Below are 10,534 nucleotides of genomic sequence, written 5' to 3' on the forward strand. Positions count from 1 at the left end.
GTGGATTCCGCTATATACTGAATGCTGTTACATTGCTGCTGACCTGGACTACACATTCATGCTAACAGTGGTTATGCTTGTTCTATAAATATTAAACAGATTGTTCTGTCATTATCCTCAAACAATTACTTACTTACCATTTTCTTTATATTAGATATTGCAGGTAATAAAGACAATTTAAAATGCACCAGAGGATTTATGGAGGTAATTTGAAAATATTGTTCCATTTTATGCACAGAATGTGAGCGTTTATAGATTTTGGTATCCCTGGGGAGTTGTGGGAGTAGTTGCTTTAAGAGGCCAAAGAATGATTTTATTGTTTGTTAGCATTATTAAGATGAACAAGAAACTGATATCCCACATGTTCAAAATACAGTTTTCACACAATACAGGTCAGTTGTACAATTAAATTTAAATTACATCTGAGTAAACAGCAAGTGCAAGCTAGCAGCTTCCAAAATGAGAAAATGACAGAGACAGCTTGATGCCTAGACATTCACCCAAAACTCTCTATAACATTGGAGCATTTTCTCCAGCCTTCTTGTCTATTGTATCTGGCATATTTGTGAAGCAGAAAATATTGAGGATTTACCTATACTGTCTTGCCAGAATTTGGCCATTGACTCTGCCTGTGTCCAAGTTTTCCCACTTTTAGACAGAATTCTGTTTGTAACAATAAATGAAGGCATTTTGTCCAGTGACTGATTTGCCACATTTGAAGCTTTCTCTATAAAGATCTTCTTTCATGTTCACCATCTTCTCTGAGAAAGGCTGGGTGTTGCCAGGAGTTAATCTGTCTTACTGTCAAAGGATTCTTAAAATCATTAAAAATAAATCTTTAAATACCATATTCAGGGTAAGCAAGTCTCAATAGTTCCTGCCCTGAGAATAAGTCTAGCAGAGATACTGGGCCAGAAAGCTGAAGAGGAGGCTCCAATGTTTAGGGAGTGTTGGGTGTCAGGCAGTAAACAGTCTAAGTCAATTTGTACATTTTGGAAGTTGCCAATTCACACTGCTGGTTCACTAAGTATTTTAAGTTTTTTTCCCTCTTCAATATTAAGAGGGGCATTGAAGGCCAGATATTATACTTTTGTAATCAAATTTAGTTGGATATAGATAAGATCTTTGTAGATCAAGATAAAGAAGTTATTAGAATTGAGATAGTATAGATATTTAATTTCATTCAGAAATTTAGACCCAACAAGACAGGAAAGACATTTACTTCAATCTGGACAAATGCAAATAGCCAAACTACTATGAATGTAACATTTATAGAACTCATGACTGTCACATGGTTCTCCTGCTGTATGTAGTTTGTTTTATACATGTGTAATAAAATAAAGGTATTTTAAGAATAGCATATTCTGTAGACCTTTGAGGTTTTTGGAGACCGTATCTAACTATTTTACCTTGTCTATTGAATCATATCTATCTGTTAAACCTAGCTGTGTATACTTAGGATGAAACTAGACCAGTAAATTGACAAGGCCATGAGTCGTTTAACTAACAATTAACTTGTATTACTTAATTATCCTAAACAGCCTGCAATAGCATCTTCAAAGTATTGGAAGTAAACTTGTATTATAATTGAGTTGTATGGGTACACTACCACCCGTTAAAATAGCAAGATATTTAATATGTGTGAAGAATAATCTTGAATTTGAATTCTATACCAATTTATCAAAATTGAACTTATTTTCCATCAATATACAAAACTGTATACCAATGAATTAAAAATAACATTATTTGTAAGTATCAATTAAAGTCTTTCTTAAGTTGAGGAATAGGTAGGTTCAATAATCTACTTTTTGTCATGTCATTCCTATAAATTTCTATATTCCCCCTTCTTTCTTTTTGACTCCTATCTCCATACCTAAGAAAGAAAGCTTAAAGAAAAGAGAGAAATCTCTAATTAAATCCTTGTTTTCTCTCTGAATGAGATCAATAATAACTTACAACCAACTCCCAATGAAAATAAATATCCATATCCCAAGAAAACAATCAAAACCCTACCGACCCCCCATAAGTGAAATGGAGCATCAATTCTCTTTTTACAGCTTCTCGTGGATGTCTTGGGATTAAAACTATCTTTGTAGGGGACCAAATGCAATTGGGATAAATATTTAAGCACCATAAGAATAGCATTTTTTGTCCAGTTTCTAAATGTTTAGAAATTCCATGCTTAATAGAAGTCCTGTGTGGGACAGTCTGAAATTACTGAACTAATAAGATTTCTTTGAAGCTGCCCCAGGAGTTGTGTTCTTCTGATGAGGAACAGCAACCAAATCACTTGGGGCAGAAACATGAAGGATGCAGGATGTTAACATCCAGCATGTTGAGAGGAATGGATCCTGTCAGGTCTAAGCCAGCATTAGTGTCAGATTCTTTTGTTCTGAAAATATAATTTCTCATAATTATTATACAGCCTTAACATTATAAAAGCATAAAGTGTGAAAGAGACACAGAACAGGTAAGGCTAGTTCTTTGCTCTTTGTATGAGCAGAAAAAAGATGTCTGTAAATGTTCATTCATACCATGTGAAGAATGACATCTAAAAATAAGTGACAGGGATTCTGTAACCAGCAAGAAATGTTATATAAACATGGATATTCATGTCTCAGGCAATCTCAAAGCTACTTCCATGTATTGGGATTAGCAATATAATTTACCTGCTGTTCTGCAGTTTGAGTTCATATAAATATAGACTGACTTGAGTTAGGAGTCTCTCTTTCATCTAGGTCTGCTTCATTTTGACCTTCTGCTTATAAATATATATTTTATTTATTATAACCTATTCACACTGTATCTGGACTGCCATCCTTTTGTTCCTATCCTCATTATCCTCCCCACCTCTGCAGATCCTCCTCCCCCAGACCTCCAAAAGGGGTTAGAGTTACACCGGATACTTTATATAATTTTTGGCTATTGAGAAGGGTATAGTTTCTTTGATTTATTTCTCATTCCATTTGTCATTTGTATACAAGAGGGATACTGTTTTCTTTGAGTTGGTTTTGTATCTAGCCACTTTGCTGATAGTGTTTATCAGCTAAGGAGAACATTGGTAGAATTTTTTGGTGTCACTAATGTATAATGTCGTATTTTCTGCAAATAGTGCTAATTTGACTTCTTCCTTTCCGACTTGTACCCCCTTGATCTCCTTTAGTTCTTATTGCTCTACCTAGGAATTCAAGTACTATATTGAACAGCTATGGAGATAGTGCGCAGCCTTGTCTTGTGCCTGATTTCACTGGACTTGATTACGTTTCTTACCATGTAGTTGATGTTGGCAATCGGGTTACTGTATCTTGCCTTTATTCAGTTTATCTATGTGCCTTTTATTCCTAATTACTCCAAGACTTAAACATGAATGAGTGTTGTAATTGTCAAATAACATTTCCAGCATCTAAGAAGATTATCATGTGGGTTTATTCTTTCAGTTTGTTTATATGCTTGTGTACATTGATGGATTTAAATATACTGAAGCACCCCTGCATGCCTGGTATGAATCTTACTTGGTCATGGTGTATGATATTTTTGATGTTTTCTTGGATTCAGTTTGCAATATTTTATTGAATTTTTTGCATCTATATTCATAAGAAAATTGGTCTGAAATTCTCTTTCTTTGTTGAGTCTTTTTGTGGCTTAGGTATTAAAGTTACTATGGCCTCATATAATGAGTTTGATATTGTTCCCTCTAATTCTATTTTGTAGAATTGTTTGGAAATAATTGGTATTAAGTTTTCTCTGAAGGTCTGATTCGACTCTGCACTGAATCCATCTGGCCCTAGTCTTTCGTTGGTTGGGAGACTTTTGATGACTGCTTCTATTTCCTTAGGCCATATAGAACTATTTAATTTGGTCACCTGATCTTGACTCAATTTTAGTAGTTGGTAGCTATCAAGAAAATTGTCTATTTCATTTAGATTTTCAACTTTTGTGTCATCTAGGCCTTTGAAGTAAGACCTAGTGATTCTTTGGATTTCTTCATTGTCTGTTGTTATATCTCTCTTTTCATTTCTGATTTTGTTGATTTGAATACTCTCCCTTGCCTTTTAGTTAGTTTGGCTAAGGGTTTGTTTATATTATTGACATTCTCAAAGAGCAAGTTCTTATTTTCCTTGATTCTTTTAATTGTTCTCTTTGTTTCTAATTTATTGATTTCTTCCCTGCGTTTGATGATTTCCAGCTGTTTACTTCTTTTGGTGTGTCTGTTTCTTTCTTTCTTTCTTTCTTTCTTTCTTTCTTTCTTTCTTTCTTTTTATTTTTTTTAGAGATTTCAGGTGTGTTGTTAAGTTGCTAGGATGGGATCTCTCCAATTTTTTTATGAAGACAATCATATGAACTTTCCTTATAGCACTTCTTTTATAATGTCCCATACAGTTTGGCTATATTATGCCTTCATTATCATTGGATTCTAAGAAGCTTTTAATTTCTTTTTTATTTTAATTTTGTCTCTTAGTCAATTGTTATTGAGTAGTGAGTGGTTAAGCTTCTATAAAGTGGTAGTCTTTCTGTTCTTGCTGTTTTTGAGTTCCAGTCTTAATCCATGGTGGTCTGATAAGATGCAAGAAATGTTTTCAATCTTCTTGTATCTGTTGAGGTTTGCTTTGTGACCATGTACATGACCAACTTTGGGGAAGATACCATGAGGTGATGAGAAGATGGTGTTTTCTTTTTTTGTTTGTGTGCAATGTTCTGTAGCTATCTGTTAGGTCTCTTTGATTCATCGCTTCTATTAGTTTCATTATTTCTCCATTTAGTTTCTGTATTGATGATTTTTCCATTAAGGAGAGTTGGATATTGAAGTCTTCCACTATCAATGTGTAGGTTTTTATGTGTTATTTAAGCCTTTATACTGTTTATTTTATGAATGTGGGTGCTCCTGAATTTGGGGCATAGATGTTCAAAATTAAAACATCTTCTTGGTGCATTTTTCCTTTAATGAGTATGAAGTGTCCTTCCACAATTCCTTTTGTTAATTTTGTTTGAAAGACTGTTTTATTAGATACTAGAATGGCTACTCCAGTTTTCTTCTTGGTACAGTTTGTTTGGAATACCATTTTCCAGCCTTTTATTCTTAAGTAATATTTATCTTTGTGGCTGAGGAATATTTCCTGTATGCAAAATAATGATGGGTCTTTTTTTTCACATCCATTCTGTAGTCTGTGTCTTTTTATAGGGAAGTTGAGGACCTGCTGTTGAGATATATTAATGATCAATGGTTATTTGTTCCAATTTTTAACCTTGCAAGTGGTAGAATGTATGTGTGTGCTCCCTTTCTTTTGGTTTTCTGAGTGTGTGTTACTTTTTTCCTTTGTTTTCCTGGGTAAAGTTACTCTCCTTAAGTTTGAGTTTTCCTTCTAGTATCTTCTGTAGGGTTGGATTTGTGACTAGGTGCTGTTTAAACTTGATTTTGTCATGGAATATCTTGTTTTTTCCATCTATGGTAACTGAAAGTTTTGCTGGGTATAAGAGTCAGAGTTGGCATCTTTGGTCTCTTAGTGTCTGCATGACATCTGTCCAGGCCCTTCTGTCTTTCATAGTCTCCACTGAGAATTCAGGTGTAAATCTTAAAGGTTTGCCTTTATATATGACTTTGCCTTTTTCTCCTGTAGCTTTTGATATTCTTTCTTTGTTCTATATGTTTATTGTTTTTGATTATTGTGTGGCTTGAGGATTTTCTTTTCTGGTCCAATCTATTTGTACTTTTGTAAGCTTCTTGTATATTTATGGGCATTTCTTTCTTTAAGTTAGGGAAGTTTTCTTCTATTACTTTATTGAAAATATTTTCCAGGCTTTGAAGCTAGGAGTCTTCTTTTTCTTCTATCTGTATGATGCCTAGGTTTGTTTTTTTCATAGTGTCCCAGATTTCTTGTATGTTCTGTGTCAGGATCTTCTTATTTTATTTTTTTATTTATTAGGTTTTTTTTTTTTTGAGACATAGTTTCTCTGTGTAGCCTTGACTGCCTTTAGTTCACTTTGTAGACCAGGCTAGCCTTGAACTCACAGCGATCCACCTGCCTCTGCCTCCCGAGTGCTGGGATTAAAGGCGTGCACCACCATGCCCAGCTAGGATCTTTTTTAGATTTAACATTTTCTTTGACTGTTGTGTCAATATTTTAAGACATATCTTGTATCCCTGATACTCTTTCCTCCATCTCTTGAATTCTGTTGGTAATGCTTGTGTCTGTAGATCTTGTCCAAAATTATCTCATATTGTGTTTTCTTCATTGCTTCTATTCTTTTATTTTTATTCATTCTATATTTTTTATTCATTTCCTTCTCCTGTTTGATTGTAGTTTCCTGTCTTTCACCTATTTCTCTAAGTGTTTTATTCAATTCTTTCATCTCTTTGTGTATTGTTCAAGTTTCAGGGTTTCATTTTCCTCCTTTAAGTCATCTATCATTGTCATAACCTCAGATTTGAAATCTTTCTCTTGTGCTTCAGATATGACAGTATCTCTTGGGCTTGCTGAGGTAGGACTGCTAGTTTCTGGTGTTGTCAAATGGCCCTGGGAATTGTTGCTTGTGTTCTTTTGCTGACCTCTTCTCACTGCAATGTCTCTGATGTTAGCAGGTTTGGTGATCTCTGATGGTCTGTGAGTTTAGGGGTAGGTATAGACAATGGAGCTTTGGTTGTACCCAAGTAGTCTCCTCTGGGTTCACTCTCTGCTATCATACTGTTTCTGACTCAGAATGGTCTGGATGCTGAGGAGATGCAGAGAGATATTTGGGTTGAAATATGTGACCAGAGGACCTCTCTGGGTTGGAGGATACTGGGACTTTGGTCTTCTACCCAAGTCCCTTCCTCTGTGCTCACTCTCTGCTTTCTAGCTGTTTCTGCTCTAGGAGGGTCTGGTTGCTGGCAAGTAGGCAGAAAGATAGCTGAGCAGGGAGCAATTTCAGTGGCAAGCTTCTTCCCAGAGCAGAACAATGGGAATATGGACTACTACCCTATTCACCAATTCACCTCCTTTAGGCTCTGTCTGTGTATGTTCTGATGTTCTGACTTAGGTGGGTCTAGCTGATAGTAAGCAGGCATAAAGATATTAAAGCAGAGAGCTACTCAGGAGGACCTGCCAGATTACTCAGGAAGAATATGGTGGACCTTGGTGTCTTGTAGTCTCCAGATCAGTCTGATACCAGGAGAGCAGAGTGTAGGTACTGGGTGCTCTCAGGGTAGTAGATAGACATAGGGAACTGCCCAACCAAGTACAAGGACCCAGGGACTTTTCTGTGAATTATCCAGGTGGTCCAGAGTTTTGACTCACCCATGAGCAACACAGTGTGGACGCCTCTCACCTGGGAAACACCAGCACTGGTGTTTTTAGTTCCCAGTTTGTTCCTTAGGTCACTGTGCAGTCACAGCTGCCCTGGTATTAAGACACAGTGTGAGATCAGTGCTATCATCTTGGAATCCCTCTGAGAAATACTTAAAAATGCATAAAACTAAGAAATACATTTGTATGCTTTTTAATTTATTTTCAAAATTAAACTTCTAGTAATTCTAAGAGAATTACATACATTGTATTTTTCTTATAGTCATCCTTCCCACAACCTCTTCCAGATCTACTCTTCATTTCATATATGGACTCAACTTTGTGTCTTTATTTTAATTACTTAAAAATAAATAAATCCAATTCTGTTACTGGAGTCCAATTCATTGGAGTGTGTTACACCTACCAAGGTATAGATGCTAAATGAAAGCTCTCTCCCGCTCAGAGAATCTATCCATCTGTCAACAGCTCCTTAATTAGTGTTGAGACCTCACAACTATGTCCAGGCTATGCTAAGATTTTGCTTTTCATGAGCTTGCAAAGGTATTCTACATGTTATCACAGTCACTGAGAGCTCATGCCTGTAACTGCTCTGTTAATATTATTAAAAACAAACAAAAATAAAACCACTGATTGTATCCATTTACTGCCTTGGGATCTTGCAATGTTTCTATCCACCAGAATCCCTGAGCCTTGGTTGAAGGGCTGTGATGTAGATTTACCATGGAGATCTGAGCCCTAACAGTCTCTTTGTCTCTTTGAAACTATACAGCCCCTTAGTCTCTTCACTTAACTGGTAGTTCTCTGTGTGAATTGCCACCTACTGTGAATAGAGACTTTTCTTATGGGTATTAAGAGACCTACTCACATATGATTAGGTATAGGGGTTAATCAATAGGAGTCATGGGGTTGGGGTTGAGACAGGGTTTCCCTGTGTAATCTTGACTACTCTGGAAATCATTCTGTAGAACAGGCTGGTCTCGAACTCACAGAGACCCACCTGCCTCTGCATCCCAAGTGCTCAAATTAAAGGTGTGTGCCATCACTTCCAGGCAGTAGTAGTCACTTTAATTATATATTTTAAATAGAATAATTGTAGTAGGTATATTAAGGGAAGCTCTCAGGCCCACAGATTTGAGTAAACATGTCCACATCTAGCCTTGAGCTTATCAGATCTACTGAACAGGTCAAAAGGCTGAGGAGAAAGGGGTTCAACTGGTAGAGAAAAAGTATGACTGACCTTTGTCAAAGGTTGCTAAGGCATTGTTTCAGCACTGAGAGGTGAATATTTATTTGTCACCCTTATCCCTATTGTCTACCTTGCAGAGATTTGTCTAACTCCTGGTCCTTCACATTAATACACCTTACACACAAGCACACATATTCTTACATGCAAGGCACAGCTCTCCTGCTCAGGCAAGTTCAATCATAGTTACAGTTTGTCTCATGATACGAATGAAATGCCTACACCTGAATCTTGTTGATAATCCTTAGTTTCTAAATTTCAAGATCATTTCTTTCTCCCATTGATTTTTTTAGAGTAGAGATAATTTATTACAATCAACTTTATCTATGACTCTCAGAATTCTACGGCTTCAAAAAGGTCAAAATAGGCTAATGTTCACTTATTAGGATAAATAACTCCAAACTTCTCAAATAACATCAATTCTGAAACACTTTGTGCTTTGTTTCTTCAAGGGTAATTATGCCTTTAAGTGCCTCTTTGACAACCAGTATTGTACAGCATTGTGCAGACACGTCAAGAATCACACACAGATGACTTTGGTTTAGAAGTATTAACAATTATTACTCAGCTTTAGTCCTAAGAAGCTACGATTATTAAAATATAGTTTCATTCTGTCATATAGCTTTAATTTTGTTTTAAGTATAATTAACAGATTTATTTGTATACTCTGCTAGGTTAGAATTTTTCTGTACTACAAGGCAACATTTTCTTCTTCTATCATCATCATTCATGATCATCATCGTCATTGTCGTCGTCATCATCATCATCATCATCATCATCATCATCATCATCACCATCACCATCGTCATCATTGCTTCCAAAAGTCAAACAATGAATTTTGGGAGCATGTACATTAGTATAAATCATGTATACATACAATATATTGTATAAGTTATATAAATAATTGCAATTAAGGCAGAGCAGCAAATTAACAGCACTTCATCACTATTGAGCTAAAGTGCCTTTTATCTAGGTATTATTGAAAATCACAAGAAATTTCTAGGTTATCGGTAGAATGCATTGTTGTAAATAGCAGTTTGAATGTAAAACATGATATAAGAAAATCACCATTCTATGAAAAATATTTCCAAATTAAAATTATGAAGAACTGAAGCCATCTAATTAAATATCCTTAGAGATTATTTAATTTAATTTTCATGAATTACGACAATAAGATGAATAACAAAAAATGTCTTGGAATGTCCTATGATATGATGTCTAGGGATTTTTATCAACAAACTTGGGCAAAGTACATATTACTGGAAAGTTGGGGTTCCCTTTTTTCAAATTACTAGTCTTGTTGATAAAAGAATTTAAAAAGAGATTCAGGAAGAGGTTTAGGGGACATTTCAACAGAGTTTGAGAGAGAAACAGTAGGCTAGAGAAGCTGTAATCCCAGAAGTTCCCAGGAGGAGGGGCGTGGAGAAAGATAATGTCATAATCTTTTGAATAAAGGTCACCAAGCAGTTGTAGAAAGGATGTTAGGTCTCAAAGAAAATAGTGAGAAAACCCAATGTCGGGGCAAAGATGTTAAATTTTGGTCACTCACCATAGAAAAGATAGAAATCTGAGAAAGAACAGTAATGCTCTGAATTAAAACTCAAGGCAGCACACAGTGTCTTATTCTTTGCCTTTCAAAGTGTGTGAGGGTCTTTCTCTATAACAAAATAAATTCATTTGATGGAAAAAAATGTCTTGGAATTTTCTCACAATTCTTTTCATGTACTGTTCCTATGCTCTGCTTTAAACAGCCATGGAATCCTATGAAATCAAGAATAGATGATACAATGATGTGAAGTTTATTTTGGTAAAATGAGATGCTCAACTTTTATTTTAACCTACTGGATTTGTGTTTAATTGTGTCTACACTTCGATTGAGTTTCAATTTCAAGTCACTTGAAAGTGTTCTTGACTCTGTCCCAACACCCAGTTTTATAATTATTTTGAGTAAATACACAAATCAAATTTGGCTTAGTATTTGCCAGTTTGGTGCAAGTAGTTATTTGAAAGA

Source organism: Acomys russatus, chromosome 22 (assembly GCF_903995435.1).
Source record: "Acomys russatus chromosome 22, mAcoRus1.1, whole genome shotgun sequence".
Taxonomy (NCBI): Eukaryota; Metazoa; Chordata; class Mammalia; order Rodentia; family Muridae; genus Acomys; species Acomys russatus.